General features: G+C 38.8%; 1 non-coding gene across 1 annotated transcript; it reads right to left on the reverse strand.

Moving 5' to 3' along the window:
- Positions 1 to 13335: 13335 nt before the first annotated feature.
- LOC148548929 (small nucleolar RNA R71) lies at positions 13336 to 13443 on the reverse strand. Its single transcript, XR_015897041.1, has one exon. It is a non-coding gene; the product is annotated as a small nucleolar RNA R71 (small nucleolar RNA).
- Between the last annotated feature and the right edge of the window lie 1387 nt (positions 13444 to 14830).

A 14830-nucleotide genomic window follows, 5' to 3' on the forward strand; every position in this document is an offset into this window, starting at 1 on the left:
AAGCCGAATGGCATACGCTTGTAGGCATAAGTTCCAAAAGGGCAAGTAAATGTTGTTTTTTCTTGGTCCTCTAGAGCAATGTGTATTTAGAAGTATCCCGAATAGCCATCTAGGAAGCAATAATGAGACTTACTGGATAATCGATCGAGCATTTAATCGATAAACGGAAGTGGAAAATGATCTTTTCTAGTGGCCGCATTCAACCTTCGGTAGTCTATGCATACTCGCCAAGAGTTTTGCACCCGTGTTGCTATAAGCTCCCCGCTTTCATTCTCAATTGTGGTTACCCCGGACTTCTTAGGTACAACTTGAACGGGACTTACCCATTCGCTATCCGAAATAGGGTAGATGATGTCCGCCTCAAGTAACCGTGTTACCTCTTTCTTGACAACCTCCAAAATAGTAGGATTTAATCGCCTTTGAGGTTGTCTCACGGGTCTAGCTTCCTCTTCCAAAAAGATACGGTGCTCACACACTTGGGGACTTATCCCCACTAGATCCGCCAAACTCCACCCTATTGCCCTTTTGTTCTTCCTCAAAACGCATAGCAACTTCTCTTCTTGTTGAGGATTGAGTTCCCTTGCTATAATTACCGGAAACTTGTGGGCTTTATCAAGGTATGAATACTTTAAGTGGGGTGGTAATGGCTTCAATTCTAGCTTTTGCTCTTGGCTTGCTGCTTGAACTTCTTCACTTGGATCTTCACTATTTTCTTCAATCATATTTTTCTCTTCTAGCTTTGCACAATGCACTTCCGCCACAATGTTGTCAATTAAATCACATCGGAATATGGAATTGTTCTCCAGTGGGTGCCTCATTGCTTCTTCTAGACTAAAACTTACAACTCTCCCATCTATCTCGAATGAGTAAGTTCTCGAATGGGCATCCAACTTGAATCTAGAGGTCCTCAAAAATGGCCTCCTAAGTAGGATAGATGATGCCCTCTCGGATTCGCTTGGTGGCATCTCAATGATATGGAAATCAATTGGGAATATCAAACCCTTTATGTCGACCAACACATCTTTCGCAATACCCGACACGGTTATTATGCTCTTGTCCGCCAAGACAAACCTAGCCGCCGACCGCTTCAACGGTAGGAGCTTCAATAGATGATAAATAGAAAGAGGCATAATACTAACGCATGCACCAAGGTCGCACATACAATCAATGAATTGGACTCCATCAATGACACAAGAAACTAAGCAAGGACCCGGATCAAGACACTTTTCCGGAATGGATCCCATCAAAGCCGAAATAGAACGACCCAATGGAATGGTTTCCAACTCATGAATTCTATCTTTGTTCATACACAAGTCCTTAAGAAATTTCGCATATTTAGGCACTTGGTGTATAGCATCAAAGAGGGGGATAGTTACCTCCACTTTTTTGAACATCTTTACCATTATTGGGTCAAGCTCCACACGTTTCTTAGCCTTTCTTACCAATGTAGGAAATGGAATTGGTTGAGCCACTTCCTCTAAAATTTGCTCTTTTCTATGGACTTCACTCCTTGGTTGTGGTTCTTCATCTTCAACTATTACATGTGACTCCTCCTCCTCTTCAATTTCCTCTATCTCAACTCCATCTTCTTCTTGAGCAACTTTCATCGGGTTAGGTACCATTGAATCTCTTTCCTTCAATTGCGTTCCAGACCTCAAGGTTACGACGTTGATGCCACCTTTGGAGTTGGGCAAAGGTTGAGAGGGTATGACACTAGAGGTTGAGGCTTGAGGAGTGGGAATAGAAGGTGGTTCCATGCGAGCAATGAGAGCTTGGAGAGTAGAAGTGAGGCCATTAAGACTTAAGTTGAGGGTGTTTTGGAGTTCCTTTTATCCTTGGAGTATGGATCAGAGTGTGTTATCTTGATTTGGAGATGTGGAAGGGTAGGTAATTTGTGGTGCTTGGGGTTGATTAGGTGGAAGTGGTTGTCTATGAGGTGGTATGTAGGTTTGATAGTTCCTTCCTTGATTTGGTTGTTGGTTTGGAGGGTTTTATGAGTAGCGGTTTTGTGAAGTATTGTTGTTCCATCTTTGGTTGCCTCCGTTGTCCCTACCTCCTTGTTGATAATTGTCCTGCCAACTTTGGTTGGAGCTATCCCTCCATCCTTGATTGGAATTGTTACTCCCTTGGCTATAGTTGCCTCCTTGTTGGGGGTACCCTTGGTTATAGTTGCTCCCTTGGTTATGGTATCCTTGATTGGAACGTTCATAGTAGGGGCGATCATAAAAGTTGTAGGTAGCCGCTAGAGTGTTATCTTCTTGGAGACTTGGACATTCGTCCGTGTAGTGGGAGTAGCATGAGAAAATGCCACACACTCTTTGGGGGACCAATTATTGACATTGTTAGTTTTGAGGAGAAGGTTGTTGTTGAGATAGAGGTGGTTGTTGATTCACTTGGAGTTACTTTAGAAGTCTTGTCATTTCACACAAAGTCTTGGTAAGGGTAGCGGTCTCACCACTAGAAGAAACTTCATTCACGGCCTTTGGATGGTTGACTCTTCGTCTAGCATGTTGAGTGGACTCAGCCAAGTCGGTAATGAGTTGCCATGCCTCCTCTGCCGTCCGATACTTTGACAAAGAACCGTTGCTTGAAGCATCTAATAAATTCTTATCTTGCTCCCTCATGCCTTGGCATACATAGCTAAGCAAGACTTGAGTGTCAATCATATGGTTGGGACATGAATCAAGAAGTTTGCGAAACTGTTCCCAATATTCATACAAAGTTTCCATCTCGCCTTGTACAATACATGAGATCTCCTTCCTTAACTTGTCCGTCATTTCCATGGGCATGAACTTATCAAGGAATTCTCTCCTAAGCAAATCCCAATCAGACACAACATCACTAGACAAGGTATAGAACCACTCCTTGGCTCTTCCCTCAAGAGAGAAGGGAAAGGCAAACAACCATATAGCTACTTCATCGGATCCTTCCCGCCTAGTAGTCAAGCATACACCATGAAAGTCCTTAAGGTGTCTAATTGGATCTTGTGCGGGAAATCCATGGAATTTTGGTAAGAGATTGATGAGAGCGGTCTTGAGTTCAAAGTTTGCATTCAAGTTGGGATGAAGCACATGTAGAGGTTGGAGAACAAAATCCGGTGCACCCGCTTCCTTGAGAGTAACTCTTCTTGGAGCGGCCATGTTGTCAAAACGTAGATCAAAAGAAAAACTATTAGTAGTATCAACGGAAGAGTAATTGGTGCCTTCATTGGATGACGATGATATGGTTGGTGAATTGGTAAGAACCTTTTCACCTTCCTCGAAGACCAACCGCCTCCGAGCTTGCCTAATATGAAGCAAGGTTCTTTCAATTTCCGAATCAAAGGGTGCTAAGCTCGGATTTGGTAGTGAACGCGTCATACAATGAAGGAGATAAGAAACTCATGACATCAATCGGCATCTAAACAAAGATTAATCATAACTAACAAGCAAACGAGCAAACAATCAATTAAGAGAGAAATGCAAGTATTCACATATCAACATATTCATACTAACCAATAGAATGGCACACATAAGCAATTCCCCGGTAACAGTGCCATTTTGATGAACGGAAATATTCTTATGCTGATTAGAAACTAGTGATAAATCCGATCATGAGTATAGTCTAACCAACATATGAATACATCATCAAACAATTCTAAAATCTATGACCGAGAGTATTGATCTCGGGTCGTTCTCCCCAGGAATTGCTTTAGAATGTGCATCATTGATTAGGAAAGCCTTTATGGTTTTGAGAGTTGGTGCAAGAATTCGAACTGGAAAGCAATCAACAATTAATGGAAATAAAAGCCTTGGCCAAGGGTAAGCATTGGAAGTTCCATCATTATAGTTTCCTTCAATTATGATAAGAGTTGATTATTGCTTCACTTAGTTAACCCCCTAACAATGGAGGAAAGTCAAGTGAGAGTAACTAACTTGAGTCACAAGTCCTAGTCTCACCCTAGGGAAGTATAGCTTTAGTGCACTCCAAGCCAATTAGCAATTCTCAATTTACAATCTACAATTGATATCCACTATTCAAGTGTTTCCAATAACTCAACCCCTAAGCCAAGTAAGAGAAATCTACTCCATAGCTAAGGTTGTCATTATCACAAACAATTGGTAGGCAATTATAGAAAACATGATGCAATTGAGAAAAGAGAATTGAATTAAAGCTATCTATTCTAAACAACAATCACACAATTGAATGAAACCTCAATTCATTAATCCACATTCAAAGTAACAAAGTGAACCAAATCTAGATCTAAGAAATTGAACCAAAAGAACATCAATTAAGAGTAGAAGAAGAGTAGATCTACACTTGTAGCAAAACAAAAAGTCAATTAGCAATAGATCTCACCAAGAATTCAATGGAAACTTGCAATGGAGGATGAAAACCTAGAGAGAAGTTAGAGTTACTCTCTCTAAAAACAAAATGTAACTAACTTCCTAAAAATATCTAGAATTATCACTCTTTTTAACACTCCTAAGCCTTGGTCTTCTTAAGCTTTTCCCTCCAAAATCTGCTCCAAAACAGGGCCTGGAAACCCCTTGAAATCGCTGGGCACGTGTTTCATTTAAAAAATCATGTGCGCATATCGACGCGTATGCGCACTGCACGCGTACGCGTCCTTGGGCTCTTTTGCGATTCTGCGCGCAGGCGTACAGTGCGCGCGAGTGTCATAAGGGATATGGCCCAGCCATATAAGTGACGAACGGATTTTTTGATGGTTTAGAATTTCACAAATGAATTCTCGTTGCAAGTATAGTTTCTAAACCAATCACTAATCCTTTCATACAAAAAAGTTGTTTGTCACTAGTACAAACCCCTAAAATTTATAAACCGAAGTATTGGACCTCGGGTCGTCCTCCCTAGGAATTACAATGAAGTGTCTTGTTATTGGTTGTGAATTATATTTGGGGTTTTTAAGCTTTTGGACAAGAAATATAAATGGCAATGAAAATAAACTAACAACTATAAAAGCTCTTGGCAAGGTATGAGAACTAGAAATCCTATCCTAATTATCCTTCTCAATTGTGATGAGAATTGTTCATTGCTCCCACTTAGTTAACCCCTACCCATGGAGGAAAGTCAAGTGGATGAATCAATTTGATTCCTCAAGTCCTAATTAACTCCTAAAGGAGAGACTAGCTTTAGAGGCATTCCAATCAATTAGCAATCTCTAATTATCAATCAACAAAGGAATTAGATAACTCAAGAGTCACTAATCACTCTACCATAGCCAAGAGGAACAAAATCTATACTAAAATCCAACCAAGCATTTCATCAAACACTTGGAAGGCACAAAAGAAAAGTATAGTCAATCACAACAAGAATGAATTCTAACTACAATTGAATACAAAGGATCAACAACAACAACCAAGGAAATCACAATTATCATGAATTACCTCAAATTGCATTATTAAAAGGGAATAAAGAGAACAAGAGTATCTCAATTACAAAACCTAGAAACAAAATAAGAGAAATTACAACAAGAGAATAGGGATAGAGAGAAGAACCAAAGAGTAGCAATCATCAATTGAAGGTAAAAGTAGAAGGAGACTGAATTAAACCTAGAACTATGAGATCCTAATCTAACCCTAATTCCTAATCCTAATTCTAGAGAGAAGAGAGAGCTTCTCTCTCTAAAACTCTAAACTAAAAGTGATTATTGGTTAAAAGGTGATGATTCATCAAAAGTCATGATCCCCTTAATCCTTCATCCTTTTATTCCTTTCCCTTAGCAATTTGGCGCCAAAAATGGGTTCAGAAACCCTCTCAAATCGCCAGGCACGTGTTGCATTAGTGAGGTCATGTGCCCTTATCGACGCGTGCGCGCACGGTACGCGTGCGCGTCCCTGGCTAATTCTTCGATGTGCGCGCGAGCGCCTTGTGCGCGTGCGCGTGCATGGCTGACTTTGCTTCTTTGACTTTTTATGCTTCTCTCCACTTGTATGCTTCCTTCCTTGCTTCCTTTGATCCATGCCTAGCCTATTTCAATCCTGGAATTACTAGCAAACACATCAAGGCATCTTTATGGAATCAAAGAAGAATTAGAATTCGTCAAGATAAGGCTTAAAAAGCATGTTTTTACACTTAAGCACAAATATGGGAGAGATAACAAAATCATGCTAACTCCTAGGCTAAATGTGACAAAAGGTTATCAAAATACTCTAAATTCAATGCAAAACAAACCGTCAAATTGGGGTTTGTCAATAAGCACGCCGGCTCCTCGCTCGGCTCCACTGCGCTGGCTCTGGATGAGCGCATCTACGCATACGCGCACTGTGCGCGTGCGCGCGCATGTCCAAACTTCAATTCTTTGATTTGTTTCATGCTCCTTTCATTCATGCATGCTTCCTCCATTCCTCTTGGCCATTTTTTCCCTATAACTTCTGAAATCACTTAACAAACGGATCAAGGCATCTAATGGTAATAGAGGAGGATTACAATATCTCAATTTTGATGCAAAAGAAGCATATTCTCATCTATGATGTAAAATGGGAAAGAGACACGAAATCATGCAGTTTTATATGAATAAATGTGGAAGATCATTAATAAAACCCTTAGATTCTATGCATGATAAATCCTAAAAACGGGGTTTATCAACAGCATTGAATGTAAACTCATCCTTGTTGACTCTCAGAGTTACTTACCCTTTCTGAACATCAATGATGGTTCTCCCTGTAGCCAAAAAAGGTCTTCCTAGAATGATAGAAGCATTCATGTTCTCTTCCATATCTAGGATTACAAAGTCCGTGGGGAATGTGAAGGGGCCAACCCTGACAATCATATCCTCAACCACCCCTGATGGGATCTTGATAGAGCCATCAGCAAGCTGAAGGCAGATGCGGGTAGGCTTGGATTCTTGGATTCGGAGCTTGTTCATTAATGATAATGGCATGAAGTCGATGCTTGCTCTAAGATCACATAGGGCTGTCCTTATACAAGTGTCTCCAAGGGTGCATGGTATCACAAAACTCCCAGGGTCCTGTAGTTTCTTTGGTAGGTTTCATTGGATAACCGCACTGCATTCCTTGGTGAGGAAAACTGTCCCTGCCTCCCTCCAATCCTTTTTGTGTCTCATTATGTCCTTCATAAACTTGGCATAGGAAGGTATCGGTTCAAGAGCTTCAGCAAATGGGATATTGATCTCAAGTGTCTTGAGGATATCCCGAAACCTGGCAAATTGCTCATCCTTTTCTGTCTTATGTAGTTTCTCAGGATATGGCAGCCTAGCTTTGTATTCAGGGGTCCTGAGTGATGCAGAGTGATTATCCATAGTGACTGAGGAAGGGTTGTCAGCCTGCCTTAGTGGAACGTTTCCTGAACTGGCGTGTGTATTGCCTTCCCCTTCTAGGCATTGAACGCCAGTGTTGTGCCCTTTTGGGCGTTGAACGCCCCTATTGCTCCCTTCTGGGCATTGAACGCTAGAAGCAGTAGTCTAGGGTGCTGTACATTCTTCTTTTGGTGCAATATTGTATTGAGATGGGGTAGTCAGTGTTCTGCCACTCCGTAGCTCAATTTCCTGACATTCTTCAGCTCCTTGCTTAGTTTTCAATTAATATAGTTATGTTTTCACACTCTGGAGGGATGTTTGGGTCTTCTGGGCTATGTTGCGCTGGCTTCTTGCGAATGCATGCACGCTCTCTAACTGCCTTGTCAAAAGGTCCAACTGCTCAGCCATTGCTTTATTCTGAGCTAGGATTATGTATGTTACAGACTCCTCCTTGGGTTCCCCTCTTGCCTTGGGTCTTTCTGCTGTGTATAAGTGTTTATTATTGGCCACTGTTTCAATGAGCTCCTGAGGTTCTTTAGGTGGTTTCAACATGTGTAAGGAGCCGCCTACAGAGTAATCCATGGAGATTTGGGCAGCATCAAGTAGTTCATCATAAAAGATGTCCAGCTCGACCCAGTGTGTAAACAGCTGAACATGGCATTTTCGAAGCAATGACTTGTATCTCCCCCAGGCATCATAGAGGGATTCGCCTTCCTCTTATTCGAAGGCTTGAATGTCCTTTCTTAGTTTAGTTAGCTTTCTTGGGGGAAAATATCTGTTCAGGAACTTGTCATCCACCTTGCTCTAGGTGTTCAGGCCCTCCTTAGGTTGTTCTCCCAGCCAGTCTTTGGCCTAATCTCTTACAACAAACGGGAAGAGCAGCATCCTGTAGACGTCAGAATCCACTCCATTGGTCTTTATAGTGTCATAGATTTGCAAGAAGTCAGAAATGAATTTGGTGGGATCCTCCTGAGGGTGTCCATGAAACTGAAGTTTTTCTGTACAAGCATGATCAAGTTCTGGTTGAGCTCAAAATTGTTCGTTCCTATGGGGGCACACTAATGCTTCTTCCATAGAAGTCAGGGGTGGGAGCTGTATACAATCCCCAAGTTCTCTTGGTTTGTGCTTCTCCCTCTAGATCCATAGTGCTCCTAGTGTTTCTGAACAGATAAGAAACCAAAAAAAATGGGAGTCTCTATGTCACAGTCTAGAGAGATTTCTGGTGAGATATCTACAGATGCAAAAAATTTAAGACACCAAACTTAAAATTTGAAAAAATGGCACTAATTTCAAAAAGGTAGAGGGACAAACACAAAGACACCACACTTTAAAATTTTGAAATCAAACAAGAGAAAACACTAAGAAAAATTCGAGAAAAAAGAAAGAAAATAAGAACAATTTTCGAAAATCAAGAGAAAGATAATTAAACAAAAACAAACAAAAATACCTGATCAAAGCAGCAAGACAACTGGTAGTTTGTCAATCTCAAAGAATTCCCGGCAACAGCGTCAAAAACTTGGTGCACAAAATTAAACTCGCACAACTTCACTGGAAAGTGCACCGGGTCGTCCAAGTAATACCTCAGGTGAGTGAGGGTCGATCCCACGAGGATTGTGGGATTGAGCAAGCAGTGGTTATCCTACAAATCTTAGTCAGACGAATAGAAAGATAGTGTTTGTTGTTGTAGATGCATAAACAAAATAATAAAGAAAACAGTAAAGAATTGATGTAGAAGCAATTAATGAGATATCAGTTAAGGCTTTGGAAATGCTTTATCTTTTCGGATTAATACTTCTTACAGACTACTTTATCAACGAATGATTCATTCTATGGCAAAGTGGTAAGTGACTAACTCCTGTCCTCTTAGCAAGTTAATCTCCTCTAATCCACATCAAACGCCGTTGTTAGTGGTTGATGAGCGGATAATTTATACGCTTTTTGGCAGTGTTTTTACATAGTTTTTAGTATGATTTAGTTAGTTTTTAGTATATTTTTATTAGTTTTAAATAAAATTCACATTTCTGGACTTTACTATGAGTTTGTGTATTTTTCTGTGATTTCAGGTATTTTCTGGCTGAAATTGAGGGACTTGAGCAAAAATCAGATTCAGAGGTTGAAGAAGGACTGCGGATGTTGTTGGATTCTGACCTCCCTGCACTCAAAGTGGATTTTCTGGAGCTACAGAAGTTTAAATTGCGCGCTCTCAATTGCGTTGGAAAGTAAGCATCCAGGGCTTTTTAGCAATATATAATAGTCCATACTTTGCTCGAGTTTAGACGACGCAAACTGGTGTTCAACGCCAGCTCTCTGCCCTATTCTGGAGTTAAACGCCAGAAACAGGTTGCAAAGCAGAGTTAAACGCCAGAAATAGGTTACAAACTGGCGTTTAACTCCAAGGAAGACCTCTACACGTGAAAGCTTCAATGCTCAGCCCAAGCACACACCAAGTGGGCTCCGGAAGTGGATTTCTGCATCATTTACTCATTTCTGTAAACCCTAGTAACTAGTTTAGTATAAATAGGACTTTTTACTATTGTATTTACATCTTATCTTTGGATTATCTTATCTTTGGATCATTTTAGATCGCTAGACCTCCATGGGAGGCTGGCCACTCGGCCATGTCTACCCTATTATCACTTATGTATTTTCAACGGTAGAGTTTCTACACACCATAGATTAAGGTGTGGAGCTCTGCTGTTCCTCATAAATTAATGCAAAGTACTATTGTTTTTCTATTCAATTCAAGCCTATTTCTTCTCTAAGATATTCATTCACACACAAGAATATGATGAATGTGATGATTATGTGACGCTCATCATCATTCTCACTTATGAACGCGTGCCTGACAAACACTTCCGTTCTACATGCAAACAAGCTTGAATGTATATCTCTTAGCCTCCTGATCTACGATCAGAGTCTTCGTGGTATAGGCTAGAATTATTGGCGGCCATTATTGAGATCCGAAAAGTCTAAACCTTGTCTGTGGTATTCCGAGTAGGATCTGGGAAGGGATGGCTGTGACGAGCTTCAAACTCGCGAGTGCTAGGCATAGTGACAGACGCAAAAGAATTACTGAATCCTATTCCAGTATGATCGAGAACCGACAGATGATTAGCCGTGCGGTGACAGCGCATTTTAGACCATTTTCACTGAGAGGACGGGAAGTAGCCATTGACAACGGTGATGCCCTACATAAAGCTTGCCATGGAAAGGAGTATGAAGGATTGGATGAAAGCAGTAGGAAAGCGGAGATTCAGAAGGAACAAAGCAACTCCATACGCTTATCTGAAATTCTCACGAATGAATTACATAAGTATCTCTATCATTATTTTATATTTTATTTATCTTTTAATTATCAAAACTCTATAACCATTTGAATCCGCCTAACTGAGATTTACAAGGTGACCATAGCTTGCTTCAAGCCGACAATCTCCGTGGGATCGACACCCTTACTCACGTAAGGTTTATTACTTGGACGACCCAGTGCACTTGCTGGTTAGTTGTGCGAAGTTGTGACAAAGAATTGAGATTACGATTGTGCGAACCAAGTTATTGGCGCCATTGAGATCACAATTTCGTGCACCAAGTTTTTGGCGCCGTTGCCGAGAATTGTTCGAGTTTGGACAACTGACGGTTCATCTTGTTGCTCAGATTAGGTAATTTTATTTTAATTTTAAGTTTTTGTTTTTATTCTTTTTATTTTCGAAAAATTTTCAAAAAAAGAAAAAAAATTAAATTAAATAGTTTTTCAAAAAAAAATTAATTTATGTTCTGCAGAATTTTTAAGAAGGAATTCTGGAATTTCATGGGATATATTGAATCCTGGCTGGCTGTAAAGCCATGTCTAAATTCTTTTGGACTGAGGCTTCTTCTTCACATGCTTGAACTATGTATGCTAAAGCTTGGCTGGCCATTGGCCATGTCTAGTGTTTTGGACCGGAGCTTTCACTGAAAGCTTGGCTGGCTAATAAGCCATGTCTAATTCCTGGACTGGAGCTTTAGACTAACATTGCATGATTCCTGGAATTCTCATTAAAAATTTTGAAATCCTTATTTTTCTTTTTCCAAAATATTTTCGAAAAATTCAAAAAAAAATTTAATAAAATCATAAAAACCAAAAATTTGATGTTTCTTGTTTGAGTCTTATGTCAAATTTTAAGTTTGGTGTCAATTGCATTTTTTTATTTTTTCTTAAAATTTTTGAAAACTCATGCATTTGTTCTTCATGATCTTCAAGTTGTTCTTGACAAGTCTTCTTGTTTGATCTTCATATTTTCTTGTTTTGTGTCTTTTCTTGTTTTTCATATGCATCTTCAATTTGTTAGTGTCTCAACATTACAAATTTTTATGTTTGGTGTCTTGCATGTTTTTCTTTCCTTAAAAATTTTCAAAAATAAGTTCTGGGTGTTCATCTTGACATTCAAAGTGTTCTTAGTGTTCATCTTGACATTCAAGGTGTTCTTGCATGCATTATGTGTTTTGATTCATAATTTTCATGTTTTGAGTCTTTTGGTTGTTTTTCTCTTTCTTCATTAAAAATTCAAAAATCAAAAAAATATCTTTCCCTTATTCACTCATAAATTTTCGAAAATTTGAGTTGACTTTTTCAAAATTTTTTAAATTTAGTTGTTTCTTATGAGTCAAATCAAATTTTCAATTTAAAAATTCTATCTTTTTCAAATCTTTTTCAAAAATCAAATATTTTTCATTTTTCTTTTATGATTTTCGAAAATTTCAAAATGATTTTCAAAATCTTTTTCTTATTTCCATTTCATATTTTCAAAATTAATGCTAACAATTAATGTGATTGATTCAAAAATTTTAAGTTTGTTACTTGCCTAGTAAGAAAGGTTCAATCTTTAAATTTTAAAATCGTATCTTTTTGTTTCTTGTTAGTCAAGTAATCAACTTTAATTTTCAAAATCAAATCTTTTTAAATTTTTTTTTCAAATCTTTTTCAAAATAAGTTTCAATCACATCTTTTTTAAAATCAATTTCAAAATCTTTTCTAACTTCTTTTCTAACTTCTTTTCTAACTTCTTTTCTAACTTCTTATCTTTCCAAAAATTGATTTTCAAATCTTTTTCAGTTAACTACTTGACTTTTTGTTTGATTTTAAAAGTTTACTATTTCAATCATATCTTTTTCAAAACCACATAACTACCTTTCTCTCTCCAATTTTCGAAAATTACTAACCTCTTTTTCAAAATTACTTTTCATTAACTAATTGTTTTAAATTTTATTTTAATTTTATTTTCCTTCTTAATTTTCGAATTCTAACTAATTTTAAATTGAAAAAAAAAACAAAAATATTTTTATTTTATTTTATCTAATTTTCGAATTTTTCCCTCTCTTATCTCCTTCTAATTAATTATTTATTTACTAACACTTCCCTTCTACTCAAAAAAAATTCGAACCAACTCTTCTCTTCTGTATTCGAATTCTTATCTTTTCCTTCTTCTATTTTTCTCTTCTACTCGCATAAAGGAACCTCTCTACTGTGGCAAAGAGGATCCCTATGATTTTCTGTTTTCTTCTTTTTCATATGAGCAGGAACAGGGATAAAGACATTCTTATTGAAGTTGATCCTGAACCTGAAAGGACTCTAAAGAGAAAGCTAAGGGAAGCTAAAGCACAACTCTCTGGAGAAAATCTGACAGAAATTTTCGAAAAAGAAGGAGACATGGCCGAAAATAATAACAATGCAAGGAAGATGCTTGGTGACTTTACTGCACCAAATTCCAATTTACATGGAAGAAGCATCTCAATCCCTGCCATTGGAGCAAATAATTTTGAGCTAAAGCCTCAATTAGTTTCTCTGATGCAACAGAACTGCAAGTTTCATGGACTTCCATCAGAAGATCCTTTTCAGTTCTTAACTGAATTCTTGCAGATCTGTGATACTGTTAAGACCAATGGGGTTGACTCCAAGGTCTACAGGCTTATGCTTTTCCCATTTGCTGTAAGAGACAGAGCTAGAATATGGTTGGACTCTCAACCTAAGGATAGCCTGAACTCTTGGGGATAAGCTGGTCACAACTTTCTTAGCCAAGTTCTTTCCTTCTCAAAAGCTTAGCAAGCTTAGAGTGGATGTTCAAACCTTCAAACAGAAAGAAGGTGAATCCCTCTATGAAGCTTGGGAGAGATATAAGCAACTGACCAAAAAATGTCCTTCTGACATGCTTTCAGAATGGACCATCTTGGATATATTCTATGATGGTCTGTCTGAATTATCTAAGATGTCATTGGACCATTCTGCATGTGGATCCATTCACCTAAAGAAAATGCCTGCAGAAGCTCAAGAACTCATTGACATGGTTGCAAATAACTAGTTCATGTACACTTCTGAAAGGAATCCTGTGAGTAATGGGACGCCTCAGAGGAAGGGAGTTCTTGAAATTGATGCTCTGAATGCCATATTGGCTCAGAACAAAATATTGACTCAGCAAGTCAATATGATTTCTCAGAGTCTGAATGGATTGTAAGCTGCATCCAACAGTACTCAAGAGGCATCTTCTGAAGAAGAAGCTTATGATCCTGAGAATCCTGCAATAGCAGAGGTGAATTACATGGGTGAACCCTATGGAAACACCTATAATCCCTCATGGAGAAATCAATCAAATTTCTCATGGAAGGATCAACAAAAGCCTCAACAAGGCTTTAATAATGGTGGAAGAAACAGGTTTAGCAATAACAAGCCTTTTCCATCATCCACTCAGCAACAGACAGAGAATTCTGGGCAGAATCCATCTAGCTTAGCAAATACAGTCTCTGATCTATCTAAGGTCACTCTAAGTTTCATGAATGAAACAAGGTCGTCCATTAGAAATTTGGAGGCACAAGTGGGTCAGTTGAGTAAAAGGGTCACTGAAACTCCTCCTAGTACTCTCCCAAGCAATACAGAAGAGAATCCAAAAAGAGAGTGCAAGGCCATTACCTTACTTGGTGTGGCCGAACCCAAAGAGGAGGAGGAGTACGTAAATTCTAGTGAGGAAGACCTCTTGGGACGTTCATTGACCAATAAGGAGTTTCCCTTTGAGGAACCAAAGGAATCTGAGCATCATCTAGAGACCATAGAGATTCCATTGAACCTCCTTTTACCATTCATGAGCTATGATGACTATTCATCTTCTGAAGAAGATGAAAACATTGCTGAAGAGCAAGTTGCTCAATATTTAGGAGCAATCATGAAGCTGAATGCCAAATTATTTGGTAATGAGACTTGGGAGGATGAACCTCCATTGCTCATCAAGGAACTAAATGCCTTGGTTTAGCAAACTCTACCTCAAAAGAAACAGGATCCTGGTAAATTCCTAATTCCCTGTAACATAGGCACCATGACCTTTGAGAAAGCTCTGTGTGACCTGGGGTCAGGTATAAACTTAATGCCACTCTCTATAATAGAGAAACTTGGGATCTTTGAGGTGCAAGCTGCCAGAATCTCATTAGAGATGGCAGACAACTCAAAAAAATAGGCTTATGGACTAGTAGAGGACGTGCTAGTAAAGGTTGAAGGCCTTTACATCCCTGCTGATTTCATAATCCTAGATACTGGGAAGGATGAGGATGAAT

Source organism: Arachis ipaensis, chromosome B8, assembly GCF_059453495.1.
Source record: "Arachis ipaensis isolate K30076 ecotype BB chromosome B8, ASM5945349v1, whole genome shotgun sequence".
NCBI classification, from domain to species: domain Eukaryota; kingdom Viridiplantae; phylum Streptophyta; class Magnoliopsida; order Fabales; family Fabaceae; genus Arachis; species Arachis ipaensis.